Here is a 13,372-nt window from a genome sequence, read left to right on the forward strand (position 1 = left end):
AAATCTCTGATACACATCCTTTGTGTTAAAGCATGCTTAAGATTTTTTTTTTAATCAGCCCTTTCAAGGAATTTTGACACCTATTTTTTAAATAAAAAATAAATGTCACTTGATTAACTTGCAAAAATAAATAATATGAGCACCAAGCAGTGCTCATATTATTAAGCACCAGCAAAATACCAGCTACCTAGGAAGTCAAACCAGAAGAAAGATGCTCAGTAAAAAAGGGATTAGAACAAGAAGAATTTGCCATGTGTCTTAATTTGGGCTGCCATGACAAAAACCAAACCAAACCAAACAACCAAACAAACAACAACTATAACAACAGAGAAAACATAGACTGTGTTGTGTGGCTTAAGCAACAGTTCATTTCTCTGGAAGCTGAGAACTCCAAGATCAAGGTGCCGGCAGATCCAGTGTCTGGTGAAAGCACTCTTCTTGGTTTGCAGATGGTCATCTCCTCCTTGTATCCTCACATAGTTGGAGAATAAGAGGGCAAGCTGTCCTGTCTCTTCTTATAAAGACACTAAACCTCCTGACCCAATTATTTCCCACAGTTCCCACTTCCTAATACCATCACACTGGGGGTTGGAATTCCAACAGAGGAATTTTGAGAGGACACCAACATTCAGTCCATAATGCTAGTGATTTAAACATAGTAGAGTATCAATTCCTACCATCCTGATGCCTGCGTCTCCATCCAAGGTGCTACCAAGCCTTGTGCTGAACTGATTCCAGAGCCCTGCTAAAAGTTGGCCTTGAAGCATCAAAATTACCCTCTGATTTGCATCAGGATATTTCATATACTTCTCTTTTGGAAGATATGCACATGTCTTCACATACACCCCATTTTCATCTGAAGGCCATCATATAATCAAAGAAGGAAGGATCCATATTTAGGTCTCAAGTTTCAAAAAGAGGATTTTGAGGAAGAAACAAAGGAAGAACACTTCAGTTTCAAATAATATGGGCCTGACTTTTAAATATTGTCGAAGTATAAGAGCAATTTCCAAATTGATTACATATTAATCAAGATTAGGTTATTTTAAAGCCTATGGTTATTGTTGGAACACCAAGAAAATTAACAGCGATCATAACAATGCCATTATTACTGAGAAGTGGAAGCGGATTTTACATGGAGATCAACTCTGTTCCAGAGAGTTGTGCCAACAGGACTGTAGTTGGACTGAATGTATAGTAATGAGGAATGCCTGTGAGGAGTGGTGCTGGGGGGAGAAGGTGGCTCAGGATTTAGAACCCACAGTCCTTCTGTCACAAAATCTAATCATTGAGTGCAGCCAGTTTTTTTTTTTTTTTTAGTTTGTTTATGAAATTGAAATGGAGAGACATTTCAGAAAACATACTCTTGTTCAATCCAGAGTATCCTGCTTCTTACTTTTTTTCAGAAGTTACTACTCAATATCAAAAGTTATTTGCTCAAAGACATCCATAATGAAAGCACACTGTCATCGATCACATGGCTGAATGGCCTTTGAAATGATAATAATCAGTGCTTGGTCAAGTGTGTGCTCTGCTTTCCTAGTGAAGGTATAAACTGGAATGTAAAATCTTACATGGAAAGACAGTGGTATCAACAGAATTTTTCATCAGTTGATCCAGTAATTCCATTTCTAGAAACTGATGCTAGGAAAATAATAAAAAATCTACTCAAAGACTGACGTATAAGAATATCCTTTATAGCGTTATTTCTTATGGCAAAGCACTGGAAACAACCCAGATTTCTAATGCTAAGTAAATGGTTATATTATTGGTTATATTATTTATTTTAATGGCTATGTCAATGATTACATGTTTTAAAGAACATTAACTACCAAACTCTCTCAAGAGATTGTGGCGCAAGATGGTGGCCCCAAGCTCCGAGCTAAGTGGGCTAAGCTCAGCTTTCTGATTTGACTTCATTCCCTGTTCCTTGTCTCAGCCTGCTGCCCATCACCTTCCTTTCCAGTTTTCCACAGTGACTTGGCTTTGCATCTCTCTCCTAAAATGTCATGCTATAAAACTGGTTCCAATCCCTAATCTCTCAGCTGTCTTCCCTTCCTCCACATAACTCAGGAGGGAGGAAGGTAGTACATTTCTTAGGCCTGAATTGGAAGGTTATTGGTACCTAGGAACTCTATTAAGGATGAGGGTCACGCCATTAGAAATCCATGCAGTATCTGGGCTATTCCAGAGCTAGACATACAGCAGGGACTCACTTTCTGGAAAATCTGTTTGCTAGTGGGTTGAACCCACACTAAGGAGTTAAGGAACAAGGCTGGCCCAAAGGAATTCAAAGCAGCTGCTTAAAGCTCTATTTATTTCAATAATCTATCTCTGTTATTTTAAAAAAATCTATCCATATATTGACAGCACATCTTTACAACAAGATTTGTTATCCAGTTACTAAAGGTATTCACTTTTTTAACATTGCAGTATTTCTCAGTGACCTTTTATTTTGGATCTGAGAAATTTTGACATGGTAGAGGTCATGAGCCATAGAAAGATCCTGGATAGGGAATGCCTGGGTGGCTCAGTCAGTTAAGCGGCTACCATAGGCTCAGGTCATGATCCCGGGTTCTAGGATCGAGCCCCCTGTCAGGCTCCCTGCTCAGTGGGGAGCCTGCTTCTCTCGGCCTGCCCCTCCCCAGCTTGTGCTCGCTCTCTCCCTCTCACACACAGACACAAATAAATTAATAAGTAAAATCCTTAAAAAGGAAAGAAAAGAAATGGGAGGAAGGTGGTTATGAATGAGACAATGGAAAAGGACTATCTTGAGATTATATCATAGGTGCTTCCTTAGGTAGATAAATTTTAGAAAGAGTGACATTGGAAAATCCTTGTCCGCATTATCTGGTACTAACTGCTTTCTTCAAGTTTTAATGTTGCTAAGATTACATAACTCTAGAGACAGAAGAGGTACTGGGAATTTCAATTCCTTCTATCTCTATTCAGAGAAACAAAAACTAATGTTAAACATGAGAGACTATGGACTCTGAAAAACAATCTGAGGGTTTTGAAGGGGCGGGGGGTGGGAGGTCAGGGTACCAGGTGGTGGGTATTATAGAGGGCACGGATTGCATGGAGCACTGGGGGTGGTACAAAAACAATGAATACTGTTATGCTGAAAATAAATTTAAAAAAATTTTTAAAAACATGCAAAAAAAAAAAACCACAAAAAACCCAAAAACCTCACAAAAAACAAACAAACAAAAAACAGAACAGAACCATTTCTTGAACTTTTGGGCAAGGCCCCAACTTGTTATGACAAATCCCAGAGAAGTTTTTTCATAATTACCTCCATGACAAAGAGCTTCTTCATTTACAACAAAAGCCAGATTTTCAAATCTTTCCTCCTGCAAATATTAGTGCAAACTACTATTTAATTATAGATTTGAGATTCTTCAAAGAGAAATACAATCTAAGGGAAACATGTCTGCAGTGACTTTGATAGTAAGAGAGATGTGGTAGGGCTGATTAAGTCTGCCCTAAAACTCCGCAGGGGAAAGCAGGTACAACAAAAATCCCCTGCTGCTAAATCTGTGTTGTTCTTTCAGTGATAACTTAATAGCAGCAGGAGGCACCAGGAAATGAGGACGATCCCAGGTCACTGATGATATGAGAATACACTTTAAAGTAGTACTGGGTAAGTTCTTTTCATTATAATCTGCCAGTTTTTTATCACTAAAAACTTAAAATTTTGAAAATATAAATTAGCATATTTGATTGATTTTGCCTAAGACATTAGGTCATCACAACCACAAACACAAAAGAAAGCTTTACATTCTCCTTTTCCTCTAAGCTTCAAAGGGAAGCTTCAGAGAAGCAGTTCCTTTCCCCCAGGAAAATGCATCTCCCAGTCACATGAATTTGGGCTACTCATTCCTGCATTAATATAGGAAAGAAATAGAGCAGTTCTCAGGATCGTTTAAATAGCAGGATGAAAAAAAAGTCAATCAATCAATCAATCAATAGAGGGATGAAAATGCCTTAAAGGGATGTTGAAAATGGAAAGAAGCCACACTGGAAAGGGTTTCCATTTTAAAGGCTCAGAAAGAAACTGAAAATGGCTGTGGGAAAGTAAGAAGCATGGCTCCTATAGATCTTGAACTTGGCCTTTTGAGAGAACAGAGAGATTCTACCCAGTGCTTACAGCATCTAATCCATACCACCTCCAGGAGAAGAAAGCCTGTAATGAAAGCCGATTTCCTCATGACATGCCCCTAGAAAGAATGATCCATGTTCTCTCCACTGCTTACTGTTACAGGGTTACCATGGTTCGGGCAGCCTAATGACGAGCTATGCTCAAGACGCACTGTGTGAATGGAGATGACGTCAGGGTACCCGGGAGGGTGCTGTATGAAATCCAAGCGTCCCTTGTTGGAGAGCAACAAAACCATCTGCCTGAATGGTGAGTAGAGCAAGAGAGAAAGAAGTTCAAGAAAGCATAATTAAGTTGCCTTCTGTGCAAAATTTCATAAGCCACCTAAAGCAATTAAGAAATAGTTTATGACACTGAAGCAAAAAGAAAAAAAAAATGGACCTGTTAGATTTATAAATAAAATAAACCTCACAGTTTTGTCCCTAATCTTGGTCACTTAATTTGAAGTACTCTGTTATTTCTCAGGCTACAGACTGCAGGAAATAACAACCATTGTTGTTGCAGTAAGTCTCACTTTTCTTCCGGTTTTTAGCTTGGCAGTTTTTCTTGAATTAACTTTTTCATATTTTACTTTATTTATTAACATTTTATTATATGCCTATGTATTTGAGTGTATACATACTATGTATCGTATTATGTCTGTATACATACTACTGTATGTATGTATACATAATATGTATGGAGTGTATACATACATACATTCATACAAAAACCTGTGTATGCCAGGCTTTTTTTTCTCCTGACCTGACAGTTGCAAACACCATGCTTTTTACTCTTCAATACTTCAGTGCATATTCCAAGAACAAGGACATTTTCTTACCTAATTAACTATAGATAATTATCAAATTCAGAGGCATTATATGAAAGCACTATTATACAATATACATCTTACTTTCGATCTTCACTAATTATCTCAATCATGTTCTTTTTGGATATTTCTGTCCCAGTCCAGGACTTTGCACTGCATTTACCTGTCAGGTCTCCTTGGTCTCCTTTCAACTAAAATAATTCCTTAGTCTTTTGCTTGTTTTCATGACAGTAACCTTTTTGAAGATCATGAGCTAGCTGGGTCACAAAATGTCTCTCAATGTGGATTTGTCTGACGTTTCCGTAAGTGTACATCATTTACACTACACATCTTAGGCAGGGGTAGTGTGTCATTAGTGAATCGCAACAAGATGCTCAGCTGTTTGTTAGTGACTTTAAAGATTAAGATTTGTTTAAGATGGCACCTGCTGCATTTCTCTATGAAAAATTTACTTTTTTAATTTTGATAATTAACTTGTAATCTGTTGGGAGATACCTAGAGATCACATGTTTAGCATTTTAGCATCCATCAGTGAGGCTTGAAGGAAATAGTTCTTACATGATGGTTGAAAAATAATTTCAGTAGCTTTAAGAAAAACCTATATTGGTAGAAACTAAGGAAAGAGATTTGGATTTTTTGTCATTTCTCATTTTTATGCCTTTGGACTTATAGAGAGATGTCTGCTCAATTTGAATGAACATGCAATTTAACCGACTTCCTAAAACAATACAGAAATATTTCTTTCCCACTCACATTAGGTGTAAGTGCATGTGTGTACAGTAGTTATATTATCAATTGCTTCCTAAGAAAGTTCTGTGGCATAATATATTTATTATATATATATATACATATATATAATAAATATATAATAAATATATTATGCCACAGAACACATATAGTGTGTATGTGTGTGTGTTTTCTAGTACAATCCTTTTTTTTTTTTTCACGCAATTATAGGACTCGCCCCCTGTGAACAGGATTGGTAGATGGATGTCCACATGATGAATCCTTTTTAAAGCAGGTCAGATGGTCTGGGGGCTCCAGAAACAGTGCAGAAACTTGAAAATCATTCCATAAACTGGAATAATCACGTATATAGGAACTAATTTTGTAGCTTGCATAAAATGGATGCTCAATCAACTATGTTAAGTGGATAATTGGGCCCCATTAAATATAAAATGAGCTGTTAAAAAAAGATAAAAGAAAGTTTTCTAGCAACATATTAAAAGTAACGATGCATTTAATATGTGAAAGTCAAGATTGAAAAAAAAAACTCTATTATACTTGAAAGGTTACATTTTACCTATCTGCAACAGTAGAAAAAAGGATAAACCCTTTCCAGCATGATTTCTAAATTCATGTCTTGGTCAGGAGAAAAAGTAAACCAAGATATATAATAGAAGAGTTAATTTAACAGAAGCAGGTCAAGACAACACCCCACAACATTACCATTCCTTGTGTTTTCAGCTCCTCAAAAACCATGTGGTGTTTCTTTATAAGGAGGCACGTAGCATCTAAGGAGTGCTGATTCTGAGTTCTCAGAACAGGCAGAATCTAACATGACAGACACAAGAGGCTTCCTGAATAAACGCAACATTTTGAAATACTGACAGGCAATTCTGGAAAAAATCCATTGTCTGACTCAGTTGTGAAATATATAACTAAAATTGTTTTGGAGGAAGAGTTTATTACTGGTTGTCCTGTGAGCCTGATGAATCATGCATCGCTGTGGAAAGTCCTGGAAGCTACAGGCTTGCCTGGTATAATGGAAATAGTACTGAACTTGGAAGTCAGAAGGCTTGGGCTTGAGTTTCAACTTCTTTACTTAATTGGGTATATCCCCTGAGGGGGTTATTCAATCCTTCTGAGTCAACTCTGCCCATAAATAATGTGGCAGTTAGGTTAAAAGATTTTTTTGAAATAGTAACATGCTAAAAAAGTACATCATTTTGAAAGAGGAAATAAGTGAAATCTATACAGTTTTATTTAAAATGTTTAATCTCATTAGGAGGTAGCTTATGGATATTAGACTAAATTAAACTGATAATGACCCTAATAATTGAAGCTCATTAGATATACCTAAAGTCTTTTGGGCTGGACTTCAAATGACCTCTGTCTAGCAGTTCATCATACTGCTATCTTACGAATTCTTATTCAGAATAAAATCAAAAGGCATAACAATAATTTAAGATGGGGATTTTTTTTCCTGTATCCCTAGTGCTTAAAACAGCACCTAACATGAAGGAGGAATTCCATAAATACTTGGTGAAAAGCTAAATTAACTAGGACTAGGCATCATCCTTTTGTGAGAATCTGGAAAGTATTTGAACTGATAACTAGTTGGGAAGAAAAATTACCCATCTCTGTAAAATACACAGTCAAGGAATGCAAACTGCTGGCTTGAAAGAAGAAATGAAACTGTTGTCCCTACCCCACTGTCTGCCACTGGTATTTACCAAGATACTTGGTAATACTACAGAAAAATTACACATTGTCCCATGATAATGGTGTTTTAGTGTCTCAGACAACCAAATAGTAGAGATAAACTAAGATATCAGCTTAAATCAAACAGAACCCTGTTCTCTATATGTTTGGCATATATTTAAATTAGCCTAGGAGGTAAGCAACAATATGCCATCCAACTTTAGATCAAATAATATACTGACTAAAATTCAGTATTGCACTGTGACTTACTTTAAAATACCCTATCAAAGACATTGTGTTCTATATGTGTCACTTAGTTAAAGCTTCAGCTCCAGGGACTGTCCATTTGCAATCGAAAAGTTCACATGCTTAAAGGATCAATTAACTTTCCATCAAGAATACAGGCCCAGAAGTGGTCAGTATGAGTCCTAATCAGGAAGCTGTTGCTCTGCTAATTTTCACACAATTGCAAAAATAGGTTTTTATTGGTCGAAACAATGGCTTGTGTACTGGCATGATGAATGTTGGAAATGAACGCTCAAAGGTTAAATTAATGACATTCAAATTATTTCAATTAGCTAAAATAACATGGCTAGAAAGACAGATGGATCTATAGACAGACAGACATAGACATAGATATATTTTTATTTTTTAAGAGACAGTCCCTCCTACCACATAAACAAGGTAGAAAAGCCCAGAAAGGTCAACAGCCTTTAGGGATGATGCCTTAGGATAAAACTCTACCCTCTCTGCCTTCAAAAATGAACTCTTGAGGGCTTTGAATGATGCCCTGTCCAGCCATATTAGAGTCTTAGCTCAGCAACAAAATAAGTGTGTGCCCTTTTATGCATTTACCAAAATGTTCTCCCATATTTTGAACCAAATGAAGAAAGTTAATGGAATCTCTATAATCAAAAATATGACCATATATAAAATCCTGCATTGGCCTAATGGGATCAGATGCCGTTGTTAAACTTCATAACTGTTATGGAAGACCAGTAACCACTGGCAACTCAGAAATGATTTTTTTGTTGAACAATAATGCAGAAATTTAAACAACAGTGTCTATTTAAAATTTTGTTGTTTTGCTCATAATAAATTACTTTGCATTCATCTTGACCCTTTAAAATATTGACTTAAAATATTATTTCTCTTGATTACTAAGTTTTTTGGCACGTCTTCAAATTTTGCACCAGATGCTAGTGACTCACAGCCCTGATTTTGAGTATCAGAGAATGTTATAAGACTGAAATATCTTGTTTGTAGAATTTTTTAAAAAGATTATCTTTATTTATTTACCAGAGAGAGAGAGAGAGAGGAAGAGAGCAAGGCAGGGGGAGGGCAGGCAGAGAGAGAAGTAGACTCCCCACTGAGAAAGGAGGTCCATGTGGGACTCAATCCAAGGACCCTGGGATTATGACCTGATCTGAAGGCAGATGCTTAACTGACTCGGGCATCACCCAGGCATCCTTTTTTCTAGAATTTTGGCACTTGGCTCCAGCAAAACTTTCATTCCAGGTAGTACTCAAAGCACCTCAGTGGATGATGAACTAATTGTATCTTCTAGAGACTATAAAATGAGTACTGTAAAATTTTTTTGTTTTTATTTTCTATTGTTTTATGTTATCTTACTAATAAATATTTAGTTTATAAATGTCTTTATGTCTGGTATAACCTAGCTCAAACATGCTTTCATTTTAACCTGCCACCCAATAATTTCAAGATGGCTACCATTATCTGCCAAAAAGAAGCCAACAGAAAGCTGACTCAGGTTAGTTCATAGCACTCAAGGACACAATGAATGAAATCAAGGATAATGCATATTCAGTTTTACTTAATTACATTTTTGTAGCAGTTGCTACATGCCAGATATTATTTCACATGCTCTACAAAAATTGACTCACAACAACCTTCCATGTGAAATACTATTAGCGTCTCTGTTTATAAATGAGAAATCTTTCTTCTCTTGGTAAAAATGCAGAATGAGAGGTTCACCTCAACTGAAACTGCATGACTGAAGAAGTCCACATGGATATTATATAAAACTAGGCACCTGGGTGGCTCAGTTGATTGGGCAACTGCCTTTGGCTCAGGTCATGATCCCAGAGTCCCAGGATCGAGTCCCACATTGGCCTCCCTGCTCAGTGGGGAGTCTATTTCTCCATCTGACACTCTCCCCTCTCATGCTCCCTGCCTCACTCTTTCTCTGAAATAAATAAATAAAATCTTTAAAAAAAAAAAAAACTAACACAGCAAAAACAAAAACAAAAACAAAAAGCAAAAACACTGAAACTTAGAACTTAGAGAGAGACTATGTTTCTAAAATAATTCATCAAAAGAACAGAAAAGGATAGAAACCTTATTAAAATCCTCCATGGAATGGAAAAACAATTCAGAATTAGGATAAATCAGGGAAAATGAGACAGCAAATCAATTGGAGTTATCTACTATAACAATTTTTAGGAGGCCAGAGTAACTTTTATTGTTAAGTTAAAAGTAAATCCTCATACAGCTTTCATTAAAAATGTTTCTGCTCTACTCTTGGTTTAAATATACTTTAAAACTCAATTGCAGCACTGATGAGCATAAAAATATCCAGGTTCAGAAAAATGTCTCAAAGACTGGCATTTAATGCTATCCATTCCGAGAGTGTGTCATGTAGAATTCTAAGGGTGGATATAATTTCTGAATTTAGAACTTCTCAGCCAAATAGCCCTTTTTTCCCTCCAGCTTTATTGAGATATAATTGATATACAGCAGAGTGAAAGTTTAAAGGGTACACGTTGAGTTGATACATTTATATTTCCCAATAGCACTATCACCTTAGCATTAACTAACACCTCCATCACAGCACACAATTAGCACTTCCTTTTTGTGAGAAGTATAATAATTTGTAATTATTCACTTACATGTGTGTCTTCCTTTTGTTTTGTGATTTGATTACCTTTGTACACTCATACCTAACATAGGCCCAACACACAAGAGGCATTAAAAGATGTTTGATGAATAAATGTAAGAATCCGCTCCTCCCTTTTCCTATAACATAAGTGTTGGACATAGGAGTAACTTAAATAAAGATACTGCAAGTGAGCCTGCATTTAATATTCTGTGGCCTATCATTCCCAACTGAAAAAGATAGATAGTGCCTTAAAAGTACTCTTACTGAAAAGATCTTCTTTTGCTTCTAAAGTATGAAGATTCCATACAAAAGATTTTGGTTCTGTCTGGTGTAGCAAACATATCCATTAAAATATAACAGTAAGTAGGGGTGCTGGGTGGCTCAGTTGGTTAAGTGTCCAAGTCTTGATTCTGGTTCAGGTCATGATCGCATGGTCATGAGATAGAGTCCTGCATCCAACTCTGCGCTGAGCACGGAGCCTGCTTAAGATGCTCTCCCTCACCATGATCACAAAGGTGGTTTTCCCAGGGTGAGGTTTACCCATTGCACTCCAGATGTGCAGACCCCTGCAATTTCTCCACATGTGGGGGACTCGACTGCATCATTCTGGTAGTGGTGAACTGTGTTCATGCTTTCCCCTAAAAAAAAAAAGATGTTTTCTTTCCCTCTGCACTGCCTTCCATCGCCCCACTAGAGCATACGTGCACAAATTCTCTCTCTTTCTAAAAAAAGGAGATACACACACACACACACACACACACACACACACACACAAGGCAATGAGTAGATGGTATTTAAAATTTTTAAGTGACATTTTTTATTTTCAAAGGAATTTAAGATCTGTAAATTCTAAACTCAGTACAACCAACCTTTCCCAAACAAATACAGGGTCATAAGAAATGAACAATATTTCAGCTAAAGATTCCAACTAGATTTTAAGGTGAAAGATGATTAATGAGTGTTCAGGTGAGTGGAAACTACTTTGGGCTGCTGCCATGGTGTTTTGATATCACTTGGCAGCAATTTGCAGAAGACAAATAAACACTGGAACAAAATGCTCTGTGTACCTCTTTCCTTTGTCCCAAGCATGATTCCATTGTTGTCAGAGTGATGTGAGAATAAATGCTTTTAAGACACATATGTAAAAAGAGACTGTAAGTATCTGACAGACACCTCAATATCGATCATCAAAATAGCAAAATTTGCCTGATAGACTAATCAGAAAACAGCTTTTTCTTCTACACCATGGTAACCATTTCTATGTTCTATACCATGGTAACCATTTCTATGTTTAGGTAATTACATTATTTTAGGCAAAGGAATTGTTTGAGTAAATTTTCATTTTTCATTATTCATCATTCATTATTCTTCTCAAATACTGAAGACTTACGTGGCCATCTTCATAATGTGATTGTCAGTATTTGACATTTTTGTTTGAGACATGGCAGTCACAGCCTCCACTAATTAGTTCTCTGGTAATGAAGTCCATTGTAATGATGGTGATCCTGTTAAAAATATTTTAATTGTTAAATCAGTTTTAATTACACATGACGTGGTTCAAAGTCAACCAATGTTCTTACTTAGTTGCACAGACACATACGTCACACCAAGGTGCATGCTAGCATAAGCTCCACCAAGGCAGGAATATTTGTCTGATTTATTCACTGCTGTACCCCTAGAACCTACAACAGTTCCTGAACATTGAAGGAACCCCATACACAATTGTGGAGAGAATTGTGCCATGTGAAACACAATGGCCATGGTTTTATTTGTATATAAACTGAATGCCCCCTAGAGCAACTCTGAAAAGTGTGAGGTTCTATTTTCCCTTAACTTCATCTTCTATTCTCTGTAGCCTTCAGAGTCCCTGTCAAATCTACTCTGTTTCCTTTGAGCATCTAATAATGTTAAAAATAATACTAATATTTATATAATTTTTACATAATATAGTGCTTACCAAGTCCAGAAACTGAACTGTGTGCTTTATATTTTCATTTCATTCCTACAACAATATTACAAAACAACTTATGTTGTAACTCTCCTTTGATAGATGAGTTAAACTGAATTACAGAAAGGTAAATACTTTGACCACTTTTGAAGCCAATGGAGGAGCTGGGATGAGATCTGGAATACCTTTACCTAGAAGCCTTATGTCATCACCTTATCATATCACTTCCCCATGACCCCTTACCCACTACTCCTCCTCAGTACCACAATGGTAAGAGGACATGCTACCCTTCTTTTCTCAGTTCCCTTTCCTTAACCTGCCAATGCCAGAATCCATCCTTTCTGCCTCAACTAGAATGGGGACGCTTCAATTATGTAGAATGGCTGACTAATCAATTCATTACCCTTTGGGGTAAATAAGTTTCAGTCCATGTACTGCCTAAGCCAAACCTTTCATCTCTGCTCAGTGGTAAGTTTCATCTGTCCATAGAGAATTCAGGCAACAGCAAAAAATTGATAAAAACATCTCCAAAGGCAGATAAAATTTCATTCATTCCATACCCTTCATTATAAAGCTTATTTGCCTATTTGTCAAGCACTGAGTTAGGTAATGGGGATATGAAGTTGAGTAAAGCAAAGCCCTCATCCTCTCAGAACTAATGGAAGAGAGGAAATGAGAGGAAAAGAAGGCATGATGGTACCATTAATGTTTTTAAATAAGGTGCCACGGTGGTCCTTAAAGAGAAAAAATTCTACAGGAAGAGGTTAGGCAAGTTTTAACAACAAAGGCAATTTTAATGTTGGGTCTTTTAGAAAATAAAATAGTATTGGAGAGAGAAATAAATGGGGGAAGGGAGTAGACTAAGAAGAGGAACACTGTGAGCAAATATGAAGAAAATGGGTCATTGCATTTGTGTTTAGAAACTGATCATCTATTTTAATTAGAGTACAGCCATAGCCATCTTTCCAAATTACTAGTTTGAGGACACAGAATTTTCAAAAGGGAATGTATTATATATGAAAAGAATGCAAAAGAGCTGGAAGAGAAAGAAGTTTTATACTGATTTAATTTTTAAAATTAAAGTACAGATACATATTGTAGAAAGGAATTTCTTTTATTAAAAAGTAAGGATGC

At 36.5% G+C, this 13,372-nt stretch overlaps 1 non-coding gene across 1 annotated transcript; it reads left to right on the forward strand.

The window, feature by feature from the left end:
* Window positions 1-10,769: 10,769 nt before the first annotated feature.
* LOC123387858 lies at window positions 10,770-10,931 on the forward strand. Its single transcript, XR_006602361.1, has one exon. It is a non-coding gene; the product is annotated as a U1 spliceosomal RNA (small nuclear RNA).
* The last annotated feature ends 2,441 nt before the right edge of the window (window positions 10,932-13,372 follow it).

This window comes from Mustela putorius, unplaced genomic scaffold (assembly GCF_011764305.1).
Source record: "Mustela putorius furo isolate JIRA1106 unplaced genomic scaffold, ASM1176430v1.1 tig00003863_pilon_pilon_pilon, whole genome shotgun sequence".
NCBI classification, from domain to species: domain Eukaryota; kingdom Metazoa; phylum Chordata; class Mammalia; order Carnivora; family Mustelidae; genus Mustela; species Mustela putorius.